We start from the raw sequence: 20,842 nt of genomic DNA, 5'->3' as shown, positions 1-20,842 counted from the left end.
TAATTGTCCTAGCTCATGTTCTCAATTTTCAAAAAAAAAAAAAAAAAAAAAAAGTGAATGAACAGATCTCCCTTTTTTGGATGCTGATTTTTTTTTTTTTTTTGAGACAGAGTCTTGTACTGCCGCCCAGGCTGGAGTGCAGTGGCATCATCTAGGCTCACTGAAACCTCCACCTCCCAGGTTCAAGAGATTCTACTGCCTCAGCCTCTCTGAGGCTGGGATTACAGGCGCACACCACCATGCCCAGCTAATTTTTGTATTTTTAGTAGAGACTGGGTTTCACCATGTTGGCCAGGCTGGTCTTGAACTCCTGACCTCAAGTGATCCGCCCGTCTTGGCCTCCCAAAGTGCTGGGATAACAGGCATGAGCCACCGTGCCTGGCCCAGGATGCTGATTTTAACAATCAGGCTAAGGCTGAGAGGGCTCTGAAATTCTGAAAGGGCTAAGGTATTCCACAAAGGTAGTTAGACAGGGTTACATATTTATTTTACTATTTATACAAAGATGCTTCTCAACTTATAATGGGGTTACATCCCAATAAACCTATCAAAAGCTGAAAATAGCATAAGTTGAAAATGCATTTAATGCCCCTAATGTCCCAAACATCATAGGTTAGCCTAGCCTACTTTAAACATGCTCAGAACACTTACAGTTGGGCAAAATCACCTAACGCAAAGCAATTTTATAATAAAGTGTTGCATATCTCATGTAATTTATTGAATGCTGTACTGAAAGTGAAAAACAAAATGGCTGTATGAGTGTACTTAAGTATGTTTTCTAATGAATATGCATTACTTTCGCACTGTTGTAAAGTAAAAAAATGGTATGTAGGGGATTCTACAAAGGTGATTAGACACAGTCAATTATTTATTCTTTGTAGTGGAAGGACTAAAAAAAAGATAAAGTGAAAAATAAATTATTTTTCAAAGAATGTTTTTTAGTAGAGTGTTGCCAAAGAACTGCTCGCAATACTGGAAATGTTGTTCAACTGTTTTGAATCTGTTCCAGGTCTCTCTGGGTTGACTCCCCTCATGGTTACCTATGATGTTTCTAGTTAGTTGCCTGGGAGTGGGGAGGGGGATTGTGATGAGGGAAGTGAATAGAAAATAAAAGTACTCTTTTTGCAAAATATGGAGCTTCCATTCAATATTTCCCTGTCTCCACATATGAAAAGAAATAAGTTGGAAGACCACCAGGAGTGCTCTCAGGATATGGAAAAAGAACCATTGATTGTTTTGTATTGGAAAAAGCCCTATATCTTTTAAATTGTCTGGTGATTTTCTCTTTAGGTGGCCAGGTGTGGGAAACTAGACTTATTGGTGTCTATTATCCCAAGATATCATGTAATTATATACAAAGAAAAAAAAAAGAAATCTTAGGATTTATGCATTTCTCCTGTTTAAGCCCTAAAGTATGTCTATGTGATGACACCAACATGAGAAAAAGTGAGCGACAGATATTATCTTTATTTTTAGCAATATTGTGTGAAATATCCAACTAGATTTTCTTCAGGCTGATTATTTGGCCAGCACAGGAAGAAAGGAGGGAGAGAGAAGAAGGGAAAGAGGAAGTGACTGCTGAAGGTACAGATTATTCACTGGGATCTTGTGCAACATGTGGTATTAGAGGCTCATTGACTCTATTCAGTTGAATCATGTAAAATTGCCGTTTTTATTGGTCGAAATGGTTAAATATCAGCAATTTTGTATGCTGCAACGTATTAGGTAATTGTGAATATCTGTTCTCATCATTCATTGATTTAATAAGTATTTTTTGAGTACAGCCTTATACAAAAGAATACGAAAGCCCAAAGGCGCTTCTAGAGCTTCTTGGGTTAGGACTAGAGTATTCTTGTTTCTTTCCTTTTTGGTTGAATCCCACTAGTCTTTTAAAATTACTGTCAAAATTACTTTCTCTGTGAGTTAGTGTGTTTTGTTTCATCATTATTATTATTTTTGTCCTTCAGAGTTCCTGATTTTTACATAAGTGTGATTAACTTGTACATATAATTTTGTCTTATCTTTCCATTTAATGAGAAAAATATTACATTTTATAAAATTTCATCACTTATATTTTAGGAGCTATAAAATATTCATTTAAGTGGATAGTTTATTGGCTATTCCTGTATTGGGGGAGGATTAGGTGGTTGGATTGCTGTCCTTGTGCATAAAGCTTTTTCTGTTATTTCAGTTTATTTCCCTAGGACAGAGGCCCCAAAGTAGAATTACTTGGTCAGATGGTCTAAACATAGAAAAAATCTCTTGATACATGTCAACTGGAAATAACTATTTTTAATACTGCTTGATATATGAAGTTTGACTCCTCATCAGTAACAGGATATGTTAAAAACTGTTTAAAATGACTTGCTCACATGGTGGTCTAAAACCATATTCAATGACAATGTCATAGTCTGTGTAAAGAAAAAGGTTTGAAGTTGCTGATATCAAGAGAACCACTAGATTTTCTCAAAAGGAATACCTCTGAACAAGCTGATACCAAAAAGAAAGACTGAGTTCCTAATGCATACATGATTTCTTAAAATTCTGCTTGTAATTATTTTATCTTGTGGAAATGAGGAAAAAGGAGACCAAGTGTCTGCCTATGTTTGGGGGAATTTTCTGAAAAATGAGTTATAATTTTCACATCTTAGGAAAGAAGAAGTAAAATGCAGGCTATGTTTAGATTTGGATTGTCTGTTTTGGTTTAAAATATATGATAAATTGGAGATTGCTTAGTGCTGATCAAGAATATCGTAAGCATATTCAAAAATGCCTATGTGTTCACTATAATACATGGTCCTAAATAAGATAAAACGACCGAACTAATGCTGATTAGTCTCTGATATGGTTTGGCTCTGTGTCCCCACCCAAATCTCATCTCGAATTGTAATCCCTACATGTGGAGGGAGGGAACTGGTGCAAGGTGATTGGATCATTTGAGTGGTTTCCTTCATGCTGTTCTCCTAACAGTGAGGGCATTCTCATGAGATCTGATGGTTTAAAAGTGTCAGTTTCCCCAGAGCTCCCTCTCTCTCTCTCCCTTTCTCTCTCTCTCTCTATCATTGCTGCCATGTGAAGAAGTTTCCTTGCTCCCCCTTCCCCTTCCACCATGATTGTAAGTTTCCTGAGGCCTCCCAGCCATGCAGAACTGTGAGTCATTTAAACATCTTTCCTTTATAAATTACCCAGTCTCAGATATTTCTTTACAGCAGTGTGAAAATGGACTAATATGGACTCTAACTTTTCTGGGGAGGAAACTCCTCTGAGGAGGAAATATACCAATGAGGAATAAATGCCTGTATCTGATGCCATAGCATTGGGAGGGAGGGACTGTGGGAATATACAGAGAGAGTGTGGGACCACGAAACCAGAGAGAGAGTGACTGCCATATGTGCTGGCCAACTTGCTTGTCCAGATAATGCTTTGAGGACAACTTACCCTAGAAGCTAGAAGTGGAGCCCTACAATAATCAAGCAGTGGTTCAAGTGGTGTCCCTAAGTAACCTTACATGGACCTCTAGCCATATCTACCAAGGGAAGCACCTGGAGCCTGAGAGTAATCTGCCTTGGGTTCAGGATAAAGCATAAGAGACTGGACAGTTGCCAGGGCCTCTCAGAGCCCACCTCTCAGAGCGGGCAGTAGAGTATAGCAGTCTGGAGTATAGACTCTGGAGCTTGGGTTAGAAACTGGGTGTCCCTGCCAACTTACTAGCTGTGTGACCTCAGATGAATTACGTAAGCACTCTGTGCCTCAGTTTACTCATCTGTAAGATCAGGATAGTAACAGTCCTTACTGCAGGATGGCTATAAAGAATATGTGATTTCATTCACATTAAGTGTTTAAATGGTGTTTTGAATGTAGTAAGTGCTGTGTATTTATTTTTTTCTCTCAGTATCTTAAAATAAACATCCAGACAAGACTACAGAAAAATGTTTAGTATATTTAAAATATACTAAATACATTTAAAATGTTTAGGATGTTTTAAATGTGTGTGTTTAACACATTCACCTTTATGTGGACCACACTAAAAGTGACTATACGGATAACCTCATTCAGGGATCAAGTCCAAAGTCTAAATCCAAGGTCCTTCGTTACATGAGCCATGACACATGGGCTTCCTGGTGCACCCTATGCAAGACCCTGGTGGTTATGCCGTTGCTTCCCTCCTTGGTCACTACACTGATTAAATAGATGTTTTTCCTTTTTTTAAGTAGTAGGCATTGAGAGTGCTCCACTCAACGGAACCATTTGTTAGACTGAGGAGCAACTCTGATAAGCTGTGTCTGTCTCCCTGACTTTTCCAGCTACTTCAGAGCAGCCGTTTAGAGCAAGAAACATAGTGTTGAGGCTTCATGCCTGAGCTTTCCTCAGATCTCAACCGCTAAGTGGTGTGGAACATTGAGCTGATGACCAGGAGAAAAGCAGTCAAATTGGGCTCACCCATGGAGAATTCACTGTTCCCCCAGTGCCCTGACACTCTGCAAGTGAATGGAAAGTTAGATCACAAGAAAATAGTGCAGAACAAGACAGAAGGTTTCTTTTGTTTCTGTTCTGATTAGAGGAAATTGAAGAATCCAAGGTTTATCAGTACCAGCCCCACACCATGTTTTGGAAGGCAGGCAGAATAGCCATGCTTGAAAATGTCCAATTCTGAGTTGGAAGTAGGAGATATTGCAAGTCCTTCTTTGTAATTAAACATTTGAAAGAATGTTGTAAAACATGCATACCCATCCACAAAGTAAAGCACAGGTCTGGAAGACCTCACATCTAGGTCAGGCTTGCAAAATCTTTGTGCATTAAGAAGAATGATGCCTGAAATATGAACTATGGACCCTGGACATTTTGTATTTTCTAGAAACCAACCATCAAGGAAAGATGCATTATTTCATATTTGAGTCATGAATACCTAGAGTTTCAACAAAGAATTGCTGTTGGCTGGGTTGTTTATATGTGCCTGTGGTAAACCTAAGAACTTTTGCTTCTCTTGACAGTTCAATCTGGCAATTGTATAAGCTGTTTTCATAGCTTTTTCCCTTCTTGAATAATTATTTTTCTTTGTATCTCAGTATCAATGTCTCACAATAAAACATCTAATTACGAGATACCAAAAATATTTTTTGTTTTTTATATATTGAATATAAAAAACATAAAATTTATAAATGACATTGGATTTGCCTCGGTTGTATCTGTTAACAGCAAAATGAACCTTTCAGACCTGAAAGATAGAATTATTTAAAAAATGACTTCAGGTTAAACAAAATTTTAACTATCTGATTCCAGGGCTATTAGCTATGTGTGAAAAAAGAAACTGCAACATGCAAGTTGGAAGGACTCATTGAAATTCATGGCAAAACTCATTGGGAATGAATCAAATTAGAAAATATTGTTAAAGCTGTAGCTGAACGTATGCTTATGCCTCTAGGGGTAATTTATTTGAAATCTTTCTCTCACACATGCTATACACATAGATTTTTATCTGTTCCAAGTGTACTAAAGCTTACAGAAAATATGTTAAATCTCCTCAAAAGAGACTTTCCCATTGCTCTAGAGAGTGATTTCTGCATTTGCTTTGCATGTGCTCTGGCCAGGTAGTTCTTTCAGCTGTTGCGATCGCTCAGTTGTGTGTTGCTTTGTGTCTGACGGAGGAGTAACAGAACAGCCCCAGAGATAAGAACGAAGTTGAGCAATTGGAAGATGCTGGGAAAGATTAAAGACAACTGGAGAATTCACTGGAGCAGCATGAAGAGTAAATTACCTGAGTGAAGCAATGATTAATGAAGTCACTCTTAGAGAGCCACTAAAATTGCTGAAGAGTATTCTTAAATACGTTTAGAAGTTCTTTTTCAGTTTGTGCATGCAGTGAAAAATCTTGTAACATTGCAAATGCTTTAAGTTATTAATACAGAAACAATTTTTATTATACTTTAAAAAATAGTATTAGTATGTATTCTCTCATCATGGCAAGATTCTGAATTCATTTCCTATGCCTTGCCAACAGCCTTCTGAAATACAAATTTTAGAGTAATACAAAGAAAAATTTAATGCATTGTCACAAATTATCCTTGAAGCTAATAATTAAACTAAATAGGCATGTATGTAAATAACATTTTTCTATGGATTATATTGATCTCATGAATAAGTACAACCAGTGTAGTTTATCAGCTGAGCAACAGAAAGCTCTGTCCATGAGGAAATGTAAGCAGAAATTCTGTAGGCTAGAAATATGTAACCTGAACACATTTATAGAATAATGGGATTTCTGAGACAAAGGTCTTAGTGAGTATCACACATTTTAGTTTTGGTGAGGGTTATGAGAACAGAAGATGGCTGAATTTTCGTGTATATGTGAGTGTGTGTATAATTTCTATGTGTGGGGAGGAGGAGTGAATGTAGTTTTAGGAAAATAAAATGCTCTTTTATTTCCAACACTGTGTTTCATATTAAAGTAATTTATCAAGAAGCTGTAGGTTATAAATCTTTAACTTATGACTATAGCAAGGGCCGCCACTTGAACTCAAAATATATACCCTCTGAGATTCCAACACATCCGCAAAGCTTGTCACATGCTTGTCTGGGAGCTATTTGAAAGAAGTCCAGGAAGCCTCCTGAGATAGAGTGAGTCATCCTCAGGCAGTTATTCTAAAGTGGAGAAAGGGCTGCAGAATGAAGGCCTAAATGAAAGCAGAGTGGCAGGTTCATGTGTGTGGCACTCCTGTCGATCTTCTACGTGCTCTTCTTATTTTTCTTGGGGATTGTGCCAGATCCCAGTGGAGAGGACTCAAGTGAAACAAGGAAGAGAGGCTTTTCACTTTCCTAGTAAAGTGTCGAAGATACCAGGGAACAGAACGAGGTAGTACTTTTGTGACCCGGGGAGAAGAGGATGGGAAGCGACAGGGCCTTTGCACACAACTTAGCAGCAGGTGGTGTGCCGCACACAGTTCCAGGGGCAGCGACCACGAGCCAAGTCACAGGCCAGGGCCCTCAGTGGGGGAATTCTCTCCACTTCAGTGGGAGAGATCTCTGGTGGGGGGGTGACATGATGAACGCTTGAGACTGTGACAATTTTGGCAAGATGCAGCTTTGATGCGGTGTGTGCCTTGGGGCCTGGATGGCTTGAGAAGCTGAAGTGGCTTTGGAGAGTGGATATCCTCAAGCATGGTAGTAGGTGTCAGGCATCCCAGTAACTGCAGAAGGAAAGAGGAAGGCTACCACGTGGGAGTCGGGAGGACATGGATTAGGAGTTCACTGAGGATACCCATGTATCCTCCAATAGATGAGAAATTGACGTGAGGGAGAGAAGAGCATGAAATTAAGAAGCAGTGTCTTGTGTTCCTTGTGATTTGTACTCCTAATGGACCTCTCCAAGCTCATGTAGCTACTGGCAAAGTGGATGTTCCATATTATAATCACTTTATATTTCTGAAAATAAAAACCAGTATCTCACTATTTGGTAATAAGGAATATAATTGTCACTACTTATGGAAAGGCTATTAAACGTTAGGGAACCTTAGCATTTCTTTAAATGGAAATGCATAGATTATTAATATCATTTCTTCCCAACAGCCGATATGAGCCCAAGTCTGAAAGGGTGATGCAGGGGTAGCCAAGCCTCTCAAGGCTGCCGAGGGGGGTTCCCCTTTGTGTGGATAGTATTTCAGGCAGTAGTGTCCCTTCTGTGCATACACTTCAAATCTGTGTGGCCATGTCATTCGTCCTAACATTGCTTTTCAAATCAGGGACTTAATCTGCTTTCAGAGTGGATGTATGTTGTCCCTTCTCTCTAATCTGTAAGCCCTGTAATGATTCAGTAGGTATCATTGTGCCTGTCTGATGTATGACAAAATTGAGGCTCATCAGAGTCAAACAAATTGCTGAAGTGAGTGCAAGTGGAGGCAGTCTTGATTTAGGCCCACATTCACATTTTTGTACAATTAGTTACCTGTAGTGTTTTTTCTTAGAGCAAACTACTGCATCCCGTTGTGGGTAGGAGTAAAAAACCTTAAGAGATCGACTCCTCAGTGAAGTGAAATCGCTTCACTAAATGGAAGAATGCACCAATGGTGTTTTCTCAGATCGAGTGAATGTGATTTAGTGGAGGAATAGCTATGTAACTACATTGTAAATCTGGTTTCTCAACTTGGTGTATGTTCAACTTGTGGTTGACTCCTTTGAGTCCTCCTCATCTGTAACTTTGCATAAAAGCTATAAAGATGACATTTTGGTTCTGAGAAAGAACATGGCCTCTAACATGAGGTCTGTTTTGTTATGAAGCAAGACTGCATGGGATTTACCACAAATATGAAGAAATGTGAACCCAAGTTTGGTCTCTTGCTATGTCCATCTATTAGGATAATTGCTTTGTTCTTGATGTTGTTAGATTTATATACAAACAAATGAAAAATCTTTATGAGAATTATGCGTGGGTATTGTCTCTTGTGCAAACACATCATTAACAGGAAAAGTTGTGGGAAAGAGGATTGGGTAAGAATAGAAAGTGATTCATACTTGGCTTTGAAACAGCTAAAGATTCTAGTGTCCTGTCGTGTTATTTGGCTGCCACGTGTTTGACTTTTATCTTCTAATTAAATTATAGACTCTGAAGACCTTCACTTATTCCTCATTTGCACTCTCTGCTATGCCTTAGTGTAGTGCAAGACAGACTAAAGGGTTCATCAAATAGTTTTTGTATCACAATACGTATTTACAGCTAACCTGGATCTTAATTCCTGCTAAGGCGCATATCCTAAAACCACCTCCTCTGTGTCCATTTTATTTGGTTTCCAAAGTGATCACGTGTAGTAAATGAAGTTATCTTCTCATACTGCAAGTCTCAGACCAAATGTCAGTCTTTCCAGGAAGCATTTCCAGGCTCATCCCTTAGGTAATATGCAATCTCTCTGTGTTCTGTACATACTGAATTGGAGGCACTTATCTTTATTTTAAAAGTGATCTGACTTTGTTTGCCCTGTGGGCCTGTGAGCTCCTGCAGGGTTGGGATCACCTTTTTCTCTGTACCCACAGCATCTTGTCTAGCTCCTATTTACTGCATAATCAGTGCTCAATGAATGTGTGTGAGTGACTGGTCCCCCACTGCCTTTTAAAATGACAATTTATTTGTATGCGGAAATCTACTCGTTTGTATATGGAAGCACTTATTTTTAAATGGCCAAACTACCTCTGCACTAACTTGGAGTTACTAAAAGCCATTAGCTTTGATTTAAACAACATGTGAGGTAACCCCCAAGTGGTAACTGTATAAATTAAATCCAAGTTTTCAGTATGACTGTATTACCGGGATATTACATATTCATATCTCTGTCAGTGCCTTCCAGAATGGAAGGAGCTTCCAACTTTCATGTGAGGGAGACACATTCTGTGTGTGGGGGAGTGACTGAAAAAAAATGGGAAGTCAACAGTTCTCTCCATGTTGTATAAATATGACATGATTTATTGGATTCTCATCTAAAACTGCTGTGTAAACGGCCTTTGCTCTTTGACTTTTCTTTTTATACCTAACTTAAGTAATAAAACTACTTGAAAAAGTGCATTTCTCTCTTTCTCCCTCCTGTTCAGCTGCTGGTCTCTCAGAGTCTGTGGTTTTCTAATTCATTGTCACACCACATCGTTTAGGGCTGAGCCTCCCTTAGTCCTAGAAATGTTGACTCTCTTCTCTTTTTTTACTTTTAAGGTAATAGAAATCTATTAATAATAGTTATATTTCATAATATAAATATTAAGATAGATAACATCTTCTATTAGACATATTTGCTTATTTATAAAATTGCCTTCTAATGGATCTATTGTTGGTTCTGTGTTTAATAGTTATGAGGCATTTGATAATGATATATCATGGCTCTGTTACAAAATATCTGGATGTTAACTTTGAATTGCCAAAATGGTTTTCTGAATTTGTATATGGCTCTGGCTTTTGGCCTGAAAGTCACAATATTACCATACAATTTTGATTCTTAGAATAAGTAAAATACATATTCCATATCCACATTCTAAGCATTGGGAGAAAAGATTTCTCTTTATTTATAATAAGTGAATCATCATAATTGCTAGTATTTTTCTGAAGCATGGCAATGGGATAAGTGCCACAGAGTTGTGTTAGTGCAGCTTTCTGTAGCTGAATTTATGAGTTACAACTGTTAATCCAAATGAAATACAATTTTTATTTGAGGTAGATCTGCAAGTGGGAGAATGACTATTAATTCTGCAATTCCAAAATAACTAATGTACTTGGTTTGAAGCCAGGTACACTCTGAGTTCTGGACTTAAGTGCTCATGTGGGAAATACAGAGGGAGACTTTAACATATGGATTCTCAGAAGAAAATGCAACTGTTCCATACAAGAAATATTGAGTTATTCTTAGTACTTTTTAATGTGTGGTTGACTATATATTTTTGAGTGGTGCCATTTTTAACACTTGGCAATTCAAGCCAAAGATCTTCATTTCCTGGGGTAATTTTAATAACTCACCCATTCATACAGCAGGCATTTAGTGAGGATTGATGGTATTACATTGTACTTGATTTGATGAGAAATGCAAGGAAAACAGAAGCAAGATCTGTCTTCATTGAATTTACAATATTGGTAGAAAATAAAACACACATGCTTGAATACACATACACACACACACACACATATATGTACACATATGCAACAAGTAGAAATCAAAATGGAACTGTATGCTGATGTACTAAAAATACTTCCTGACTCTCTGCTATGCTATGACATAGGCAGAGGTTTTGCAGCACCTGCCTTTGAGGAACTAATAATCTGGTGGTGGGGGGAAAGTAGACATGTGAAGTGATCCCAACACAGAGGAATGTGGTAAAAATCAAGGGACAAACCAACCATCTCAGTTGTCATCAGAGCTCTGTTAACATACCTACAAGTCCTGCCTGTGAGAATGTGGAGGAAGCTTCAGAGAACAATGGAAGTCAGAAGGAGGCTCTGCAAAGAAAGTGTAGACAAGTTGGGTTGTGTGTCCGCACACACTGAGAGGGGATAAAGAAGGGAGGAGACTCATGTGAGGTCAGAAGAACCTCATTTAAGGAACTGAATTACATATAAGTTACATAAAGAGAGAAAAATGGGAGGGCCTCCCAGGCAAGAGAAACATCACAGGCGATGGATGGTACAAGAGGTAGAAATATATACACAGAGGAGAGTAGTCCACTTAAATGGTTCCTTTTATTAAAATGATATAAGACAAGATGAATTTAGGGATGAACAGCATCTGACTGAAAGGTTTGGGCAAGTGAGAAATAAATGAAAACTGTTTAAAAAATATAAAACATGTGGGTGCTAGTTATTCCAGATCGAGGCAGCATAGTATATTTGTTAAAAGCACAGACTGGATTTGAATCATGGCTTCATTGCTCTCTGGCTGTGTGACCTTGGGCAAATTATTTAACCTCTCTGTGTCTCAGTGGGCTCATCTATAAAAAGGAAGAAGTAATAGTTTCTATGTCATAGGATTGTTACATGGATTAAATGAGTTTATACGTCTGGCAGATATATATATATATATATATATGGCATATATTTATATATATGGCATATAAACACATATACATGTAACAAACCTAGATAATAGAAAATTATTATGGATTCTTAAATGGGGATATAATAAAATCATATATGAGGAAGATTATCCTGGTAATGATATACAAGGTAGACTCAGATGAGGGAAATTTCTGAGCACTAGAAGATGAAATGGGACAAATATCATGGATATCTATCCGAATTAAGACAGCAGGAGCTTGGAGTAAGGTAGAGGAATACAAAGAGATTTGAATAGAAGATATGTTTCAAAGCAAGAAATAACTGTCAGAACTTGGGGGGTGGATATGGGATGTGAGAAGTTGCAGCCAAAGATGACTCCAATGCTGAGGTTTTGAGAGGCTGGGAAAAGAGTGGTGCCATAGACAACACATGGGGGAAGTTATGCATGGATGGACCTCAAAGTGTAGTAAATGAAGTCTACTGCACTTAGCCTGAATTTGTTCAAATAATAATCATTAGCTAGAATTTCATCTTCCTTTGTGCTTTTGTGCAATTCTTTTGCCATCTGTTCTAGGAACGATTCAGAATGTCAGTGCTTTTTGAACGTAAAGCAAATTCTAAAAGTAGAGATTTCTTATTTAAAAACATGTACTTCTCAAGCATTTAATTAAATTAAAAGTAAGGCAATGATAGGGAAGAACTAACATTCCAACCACTTAGAATTTAGCTGAATAATGTTAAAAAATTATTTCAGTGGGGAATAAAAAAAAAACACTAATGAAACAAAACAAAAACTAGGTCAAGAAATGACCCCAAGGCAAAGTCTTAAATCTTAAAGGTCAACAGGTCAGTATACTTTAAAAACTGTAATTCTACTTCTTAATTCTTCAACGGGCTTACTGTGTCATGTTAAAGTTATTCACTCCCATGTACCATAGCCCATAATGTCACTCGAGGTATCCTTATGGCTTCTCCAGGTATTAAAGAAGCTTGATATGTTTTTGTTTCATTAATCTTTTCTCAGAGGCCAGTGATGAGTTCATCTGACTCCTTTCTATCAAGTTGAACATTTTTTTCAATTAAAAACTCATCTCTACAGATGGTATTAGCATTAAGAGAGGCCTTTTCTGTTGAAAACAACAAATATTGAGATATTTTAGGAATTATTCTATAAATCAGTGGAAGTAGAATTGACTTCAAGTTTTCATGGTTTGTTGTTGCTGGTGGTGATGGTGGTGTGTGTGTGTGTGTGTGTGTGTGTGTGTTTAAGTGAGCAAAAGTTGAGCTGATGAGAATTTTGCCCATATGGTTTATTGTTGCTAGAATGGATCAGTTTCATCCCAGTGCCTGGGCAATTTTGTTGCACGTTAATGTGAAATATTGTAAATGTTTTAACCAAGCTATCAACTATGAAATACTTTATCCAAAACATTATGATTACAAAGGCGATAATAGAAACAGTTTAAACCAGGAGAGAATGCTCTGCTAAAGAGGATTAGAAAGACCATTTATTGAATAGTATGGATTTCTTCCAAGTCCCTGTGTGCAGAAAGCATGCAATGCGTGAATAATTCATCTAGAAATTCTATCGTGAAGTTGTATCAGTTTCCACAGTAAAACCCGGCCATGGAGGAGGAAAATACATCAACATCTGTGACAAGCTCTATGAAGAGACAGTGGCAAAGCCTTTCAGGCACCAGGAGCAAAGCAAAATATAATAAATTCACTTAAGTGTCAAATTTGTGTCGGCTGAATAATGACACCATATGTCTGGGTTGCTATGTCACCATAGGCTGCTCTGAAAAAACGCATGGCTTTATAGAAATGGCTGTCAGCCCAGGGAAGAAAGCTTGCGGGCTACTGCCTTTCTATCAAAGAAAACAGAGATTGCCCAATGAATGCAGCATCCAATGATCAATCCAATGATTGTTGTTATTGTGTTGTTTTTTCTTAATATGTCAGCAGTTAGCGTGAGCCTGCTGTTTAGACTTAGACATGTATAGTTAGAGAGGCTGTCTTAGTTGCACTGTCCTTCAACTGAGTTGGGGTGAGGCTTTGAAATCCCCGACAGTGGGCCTGCTGCATGGGCGTTAATGATGCACCTTGTCTTTATATGGTTCTCTGAGGAACTCTCCTCAGGGCACTTGATAGACACTATCTCATTACTCTTCACAGCACCCCCAGGAGGAATCCAGGACTCCGATATTATTTTCCTCCGGGGTAACTGAGGCATAGAAAGATTATGGTCACATTAGCCCATAGGAGGCATGATTCTGCCAACAACTCAGTGTTCCTTCTGCAGGCAGTCAGTATTCAAGCAGGCATGCAGACAGTCTTTACAGGAAGGAGGATTTGCCTTGTCTCCTGGGCATTTCTCTCTTTTCTGCTGGCATGCATAGTGCTGGCTGGGTGCCTGCTTCGTGGCTGCTTCACCACGCCAAAGGCACAGTACCTAGGTACGGCTGCCCTGTGAGTGGTCATTCCGCAGATTGCGCACTGTGACGCTGGTTCCAGAGTTTTCATGCTTGCATACAGGCCCCATGACAGGCTGATCACGTCGTGTGTAACTGTTCTGAACAGGCTGGGACTCTGGAGAGCAGCTGTCCGCCATGCAAAGGAATCAGAAACCCTGTCTCAGCTTCACACAGCCGGCCTTGACTGTGCCTCAGTTTTTCATCACAATTAGTCCAATGGTACTTAAAAGAGATTGTGGCAAAGACAAATCATATGGGAGGGGTTATGTTTAACTTTAATCACAAAGGTATAGGTAAGATCTAGGAAATTGTGCAAATGGATCTATTATAAGGAAAATTACCTTCTGTATGTATTAGTTGTTCATGACAGCCTTCTTCCAAAGAATTTAAAAACCCTAAATTAACTTCTAAACAATAACCATTTTAAGAGTGGTTCTAACAGAATGGTGCATATCTGAATCACTTGGAGAGTTTTGTGTGTGCACACAGGCATGCCCTCAGACATACTGAGTCATTGGATCTGGAGTATAGCCTGGGAGTACAGATTCTAAAACCCCACGTGCACGTGAATCTGATGTGAAGTCAATGATTCTTCAGAAGGCTGCACAGGCCCTAGTTCCTCTCCTTCTGACACTGGGAAGTATAAAACATCAAGTGCAAAGTGAAACAGATAAAAAAGAATTGTGGTTTCCTGACCAGACAGAGGTGTTTTCCATTCAGCAGTGTAATGTTAGGAAATGGAGATCATATAAATGCAGCAGTTCAGACTGAATCTGAAAAATGGAGTTTAAGACATGTAAAAGGAGTCTGGGGCAACCATAACCAGGATGTTTCTGATTGACACCTACTTCCTCATCCTAGTCCCATCTGAGTTGTTTGTGGTAATAATACCTTTCTCTGTTGGCTGTTTTAGCTTTCCTTGAAACCAAAGGACAGAGGTTATTCAGTTGAAAGATGGCCACAAATTCACAGGTAAAGTCTATTTCTCCACTCCTTTGAACTTGGGCTGAGCTGGTGACTGCTTTGATTAGTGGAACACAGGGAAGTGATGCTGTGTCAGTTTTTGGCCTAAGCCTTTGGGAAGAAGGTTTGCTGCATATGCTTTTCCTCTCTTAGAACACTAGTTCTGAGGTTGCTTCCTCTTGAAACCCAGCTGCCAAGCTAATGAGTGCACGAATCACATGGAGAGCTTGTTTTCAGGCATTTTGTTCAACAGTCTCAGCTAAGTTCCTGGCCAAGAGCCAATATCAACTGTCAGGCATGAAAGTGAACCATCTTGGACATTCCAGCCCAATTGAACCCCAGATAACTGCAGCCCCGGTCAGCATCACATGGAGCAGAAGTACCACCCAGCTAAGCCCAATTAAAACAAAGAATCACAAAAATTAACAATATGGTTGGTGCTTTAATCCAGTAAATATCATGAGGCTTTCATGCAGCAATAGACAACTAAAACAAAGGGTCAGTGTATTTCCCAGTCCATACTAGTCTGAAGGTAAAAAAAATGGATCACAATTACAATTTCAAAATAGTATTTTTGGCTGTATCTTTGCCTATTTTGTGGGAACTTCAGTGTCCTCATGTTCTTCCCACATAATTTCTCTAAGGAGTGTCTAGAATGTATGATCTGGTAACCAGTCCTTTTGGCCACCACGCAGAACTGCCTGTTTTAAAATTTTCACTCTGATAACATCTCTGCTCTGAGGTGATGCCTGTGTTTCTCTGCTGACACTAAGGGTAGCAGCCTGCTCTGTGTCTCTGAAAGCACCGGTGCTGTAAATGGCCTCGATGACTGTGCTAAGCTTGTCGATGCCCCCAGATGTGTATTAAGGTGCCATCTCCATTACTCATGAGGCTACTGGTGCCATTATAGCTGCTGCTGCTGCTCTGTTTGTAAGGTCCCAGGGGCATTTTAGGAAACAGTTCATTATTGTAACTAGTGACATAAGTGCCCATATCCTTATACTTAATATATGTTTGTTCAATTGAACTAAAGGGTTAAGTCATGCTACTTGGATTCTTTATTATTTTTTGGTGGGAGGATTCAAAAGATCTAAATTAAGCAACTCTGCATAGGTGTTGCTAAAGTTGAAACATTTAGTTTACCAAGAAACTGACTAGACAAATTGTTACATAAGAGTATCCAGCTGGGGATGTTTCTCAATCAGACTTTCCTCAGCAGGAATTAATGCTATATTTGGGTGAGCTAAAGTATTTGACTTCCTTTCTAGTCTCTGAACAATACAAGAAGATAGAACATTTTTTTCTCTAGACTTCAAGGATAACCTTAATGATGTCCCAGCCTAACAAATAGGAAAGAAGAAACAAAGATTGAAAATTCAGAGAACAGGTTTTAATCTTTAATATACTCATTAGGTAGATGTTTGGGATTACATTTATTACACCAATATATTGGGATTATTTATGTGAAATACTTATATGTACCCACTTCCTTTTTGTCTGTTCTAAAGGTGCTGTGTCTCCCTCCAAGATTAAAGTTGAAACAGATGGAAGGTATTTGAAGTATAGGCTCATTGGTTGAAAATATGAGGATATATACAAATTTAGTGAGATAGGAAGATGGATGGGTGAACAAAGGGAATAATAAACACTGAGCAAGAGGGAATCAGTATGATCCCATCAATTGTCTTGTGAGATTATGTTGCAGAACAGCTTCATTCCCTTGTATGTGGTTTTGGAAGATGGGAGAGAAGGAGAATGTCTATGTTTCTTGGGCTTCTAGGCATCAAGAGATTAACGAGAAAAAGAAGGGACCATTATGCCTGAAACAGAACCCTCTTTGATGTTCTCCTTTGAAAACCTAAGAGAAATAAAAGCAGAAAAGGATTCTACTGGTTACGACTTCCTACAGTAATATGGTGAGTGAACACTGAATAATCCTCCCCGACATTGATGCATTTTCACTGTTACGAAACATCTTAGAAAAATTGAAAAGTCAAAAAAATAGATTCTTTCCTTGCTGTTTTAACTGAAAAATAAAGTTTGGGGGCCCATCTTCACAAAGTTAAATGCTAATATTGGAGGATTATTGCTAAATATTTCTAAAAGTAATTGAGTTCCTCTGAATTATATTAAACTCAATAATTTTCATAGTAGAGTATGAATTGATCCTTGCTTAGTTAACTTGGCTCTTTTTCCTAATAATGAACATCTGGTTAAATTCTAATATACAAATGTGAAGGAATTCTATTTTTTGGAGTTGCAGTTCTAGGAGTGCATTTGACACCTGGAACACTCTTTAACCTGCCAAAAGATGGTCCGATAACTTTAAAATTTTGAGACTCACTTTGTCAGACACACTGGCAAAAGGCCTACATTTAAGGAGGAGACCTTATGGAAGTAGAGCCCCTTAGCCAATTTGGAAGATTTTAAATTTTTGTTGGAACAATGAAGTTTATTTCTAAACTCTTTCACCACATGTTATAAATATTAACAGTGAAGGTAATGTGGGTGGTGGAGATCTTGTTTTTTTTTTGGAATGGGGATTTCAGTATTGGCTGAGATGGTAATAAAGTCATTCACTGGACAGGAGGTTGTTCTAATTTTGCATTTGCCTTATTTTTCATGAAGGAAAAAGGAATAAAAAACTTCAGCATGGTAATCAAGTTTATAGAGGCGATATTAATGGCTATAATGGGTTAGGCCAAATTACTCAAGTATTTATAGTTTGAAATTTTGAGGAGGCACTGCTTTGTAATTAAGAATGCAGGATCTATGGTCATATGCCCTGGGCTTAAGCAATAGCGCTGCACTTACAAGCTGTGTGAACTTGAGGCATATAGAAGTTAAGCAGCTTGCCCAGTTCTCTCACCCCAATGCCTGCTAGAGCCAGTCACAGTACTTAACTCATGAAATAGTTGTGAAGATTTCTTCTAGTTCTTGGTGCAATATCTGAGAAAAAATACTAAGTGCTCTGTAACTATTAGTTATTGCTATCATTATTGTTGAATTGACAAAATTTCCCATGAACAAATTTATTCACTCAGGGAGAAAAAGAAAAAAATAATTTATTGTTATTATTAATAAAAAATAATTTATTTCTCCATATCTTTTAGATATTGGGAAAGGAGATGGGGAAATTGAGAGGATTTCCCCAATTATGCATTTGACTTTAATAAGTTATTCCTTAAATGAGAATCTTACTTATTATCCTGAATATGTTGGCAAATGGCTTCAACTCCTTTTATGCCACTTCTTGAGTAGATACTGGGCTAAAACACCTCTTCTACCTTGCTGGCCATGAAAGATCCTCTAGAGTCCCCTTCATTTTATTACTGAACCAAAATTGTTCTGATGGGAAAGATGTTCCATCAGCACAAGGAGCATTTGTGGCTACAAAGCGTCTTGCCTGTACTCTTGGCTGGTATCGTGGGAAAACGGCACACAACAGTCAGGCATAGCAGGACACAGTTCCACATTGGGGAGCAAGGTCAGAAAATGTCACTTTCTGAAGGTGAATACAAGCAGAGAGCACACTATGGATGAGCACGTCATTTGTTCATCCACAGAACTGTCATCATCTGCTCATCCACTAGACTCCTTCTGAGTGGAGTCTAATTTGTATGTTGCCCAAGAAGCATTGTATTTTCCAGTTGTCAGAGAGAAGATGCAGGCTGTCTCCCAAATTCAATCAAAGGCCCTGGACATTCTCCCTTAGTCCTGTTAAAGTCATTAGAGTATTTTGTAGTACTTTGTTTTTTCAGGAAAAGAATGCTGTTTTCTATTCAATACATGTTGATTACATATTTAAAAGGTTATTGCCTTATCACTAAGGGGTGGTGATGATATATCTCAATTCTAGAAAAACACCAGGGGGCTAATTTATCACAGTGTCAGCACTGAGCAAATAACATTCCCTCCTATCCTCTCTGAGAATTGTTCCTGGAAATGGAGTTGGAGTTGGGTAGCACATGTTGCCACTGCTTGGTGGTACACCCTATTAGCACTGTGTGACACTGAACTCACCAAGCTGCCCTTTAAATATAATTTAGATTCCCACATAACATTTTCTCCAGAGGAAAGAATGATCTGGTCATGCTCAAGAGCCACTCTGAGCCTTTGGGAGTTATATTTATCATTGTAAATTAATAAACTGGGGCTATGAGTGGTAGCTCATGCCTCTAATTCCAACACTTTGGGAGGCCGAGGTGGATGGATCACGAGGTCAGGAGATGGAGACCATCCTGGCTAACACAGTGAAACCCCATCTCTACTGAAAATACAAAAAATTAGCCGGGCGTGGTGGCAGGCACCTGTAGTCCCAACTACTTGAGAGGCTGAAGCAGGAGAATGGCGTGAACCTGGGAGGTGGAGCTTGCAGTGAGCCGAGATTGTGCCACTGCACTCCAGCCTGGGAAACAGCGAGACTCCCATCTCAAAAAAAAAAAATAAAATAATAATAAATTGGTATTTTAAATCAGTTTTGTGGGTATTTGGCCAATGTCAGTCTATAGAAGCTGATCACTCTGGGTCAGTTGAAAAAACAAGCAAGATTAGAGTGTTGCATTTGCAGAGCTGAGCCTAGCTACAGTGGACCTTTCAGGATGCAGCCAAGTAGGGTTAGTCTGGGACAGTCAGTACCTCTGTTTGACTTTGCCCACCTGCAGCAAGGGACTAGAAGATCATGGAGATTAAGCCTCCCTTTCTTCCACTCACCATCTACAGAGCCAGATATTATCACATTCCCATTAGTCTAGGCAATATTCTGATTTTTCATCAATTGACAGAGAGTGGGAAGAAAGCAATAAGATTGACTAAGAAATTAGTGAGTGTAACAAATGAGATCCTGTGAGGTCTCCTAACCTCCAATTATGACGTCACTGGTGCAGCATCAGTGAAGACACTTGACTTGGGCTATAGTTTGTTGGCTCTAATCCAATTGTATCAAAAACTGAAGCTGAATGTTTATTTCTTACATCTCAAATTCTTGGCAAATATCCAGAAAAATACATTATCCAAAAGTCATGACTCTGATGGTTTAAAATGTGTTTTACTCAATGGGGTGATACAAGACTGGCTGGTGAGGAACAGCTCTTAGAGCTGCAGGAAAGTGAAAGAGAAGAAACATAGGCTAGTATTTAAATGCATCCTCATCTCTGTGCCATTTGTTCTTCAAAGAGCTGCAGGAAAGTGAAAGAGAATAAACATAGGCTAGTATGTAAATGCATCCTCATCTCTGTGCCATTTGTTCTTCAACATTTGAATCTTCGTGTAGTTATAGACACTCTTATCCTAGAAGAAATAAACTAATTGCCAAATAAACTAAAGCTGAAGTTTTAATTAGACACATCCTGTTTGTTCTCATAAAATCCAAAAGAAACGTCAACTGTATTTTGCCTTTCCTGTTTGACTTAACTCATTGAGAAATATGGTTAATGAAAATTCAAATACCTTTTGAAAACCAGTTTTAAATGATTAATACTTTTCTGTGCCTTAAAAGGCAGGAATAAAGCCAACCAAAACAAAACCTTGGAGTGTCAACCTTTGTTGACAGAAGCTGCCCTCTGCTTTACCTGTGGAAAATAGCAGCAAACTCTCACAGAATGTGCCCTCAGGCGCCAAACCTGCAGTCACAGAAACCACTAACAAGGTAATTTCTTTTTACTGACACTCCCTTCCCCTTTGCCAGAAGTGTAAAGAAGATGAGCTACCTCATAAACTCCCGAAGTTAGGAGCTACCTTTGCTCCTCCTGAAGTCACAAGTTCTTTGTTTATCTTTTCTTTTTGAACCCTGGGAAAAGTATATCAAAGTGATTCATCCTGCCAAAAGTTTGTGCACTTAGGAACTGGCGCTGTGACAAACGCCTGCAGAGAAGAGAAAAGATTTCTGTGT

General features: G+C 38.6%; 1 long non-coding RNA gene across 1 annotated transcript in view; it reads left to right on the top strand.

Moving 5' to 3' along the window:
• The window catches only part of LOC134731809 (uncharacterized), a 55,252-nt gene extending 34,675 nt beyond the window's left edge, over positions 1–20,577 (top strand). Inside the window, exons 2-4 of the long non-coding RNA XR_010114401.1 lie at positions 14,903–14,961; positions 16,733–16,868; positions 20,450–20,577. This is a non-coding gene — a long non-coding RNA (uncharacterized lncRNA). The remainder of the gene's footprint in view (positions 1–14,902; positions 14,962–16,732; positions 16,869–20,449) is intronic.
• Positions 20,578–20,842: the final 265 nt, after the last annotated feature.

Source organism: Symphalangus syndactylus, chromosome 11 (genome assembly GCF_028878055.3).
Source record: "Symphalangus syndactylus isolate Jambi chromosome 11, NHGRI_mSymSyn1-v2.1_pri, whole genome shotgun sequence".
Taxonomy (NCBI): Eukaryota; Metazoa; Chordata; class Mammalia; order Primates; family Hylobatidae; genus Symphalangus; species Symphalangus syndactylus.
This window is presented reverse-complemented; position numbering and strand designations above follow the sequence as displayed.